This window comes from Cystoisospora suis, assembly GCF_002600585.1.
Source record: "Cystoisospora suis strain Wien I chromosome Unknown contig_1222, whole genome shotgun sequence".
Classification (NCBI taxonomy): domain Eukaryota; phylum Apicomplexa; class Conoidasida; order Eucoccidiorida; family Sarcocystidae; genus Cystoisospora; species Cystoisospora suis.
This window is the reverse complement of record NW_027154023.1, coordinates 7,649-8,726: the sequence shown is the minus strand read 5'-3', so window position 1 is coordinate 8,726 and position 1,078 is coordinate 7,649.

The following is a 1,078-nucleotide window of genomic DNA, read 5'->3' as shown; positions in this document are numbered from 1 at the left end:
GAGTGTTGCGACACGCCGGCCGCCAACGCGGAGTGCCAATGCGCCGGCCGGCTAGAGACGCCGGGCGGTTCATAACTCAGGAAATATCAGAACGTAGTCTTGGTAATTAAAGATGAGGAGAAAAGACTTTGTTCGGAGTCAGCAAGAGAACTTCGATCAAGTTAGGTCTTCAGGGAGTGAACGCTTAAGGTACCTAATGTAGGTTGATTAGAGAGAGACTTTCGACGTCAGACACTTCGATTAGTGGCAAGTAGAGTAGACGTAGCCAGCAGGCAAGAGCTGAACCCGGTAGATCGAGCGAGCTACCCCAGTGTGAGCGCCTTTCCGAAGGTAGCGAGTTAGCTAGCCTTCGCCAACAGGCAGCCAAAGAGCAGTCAGGAGACTGCGGAGATAAAATTTTTCCACCTTTCTTTAGAGACGTTTGGCGGCCTTCACAAGACCAAAGGATTCTCAGAGACGGGAGAAGGGATAAGGTTTAAATCTCCGAGCCAGTGTGGAGTGAATCTCTGTGAAGAGAATTGGCAGCGTGAGAGAGCCGTCGAGTGTCCCGGACTCTTTCAGGTTGATGCAGTTAGATAGATTCTCGTTGACAAGAGTAAACGCTTTTGAGTGATCTCTTTCTTTTTCTGTATTCTCTGTTGGCGAGTGAAATTTCAATTAGGAGGACCTTTTCTTTGGTAGTCTTTAGGACTCACCATGTCTATCTAACACTTGATGTCGCCATTCCTCCTCCCTCTCAATTCTTAGTAGTAGTGGTCTGAGAGCCTTAGCTCCGACCTCCCCTACCACGTGCGCCTGTCACTACCACAGTGACGACCCCGCCTCGAATCGGCCCCCCTACATGCACGTCGTGAAGGGAAAACTTAGTCGTTGTGAGATAAGCGACTCCAAGCAGGCCTCATAATCTCGATGAGACGTTGCATGTGAGAATTGCAAGCAGATAGCGAAGACGTGTTTGCACACCAAGCTTACCAGTGGAATATGGCAAAGGTATCTACCTGTGATATATGAAGGTCTATCTATCTATCTTTAATCTATCTATCTATCTTCAATCTACCTATCTATCGATCTTTAATCT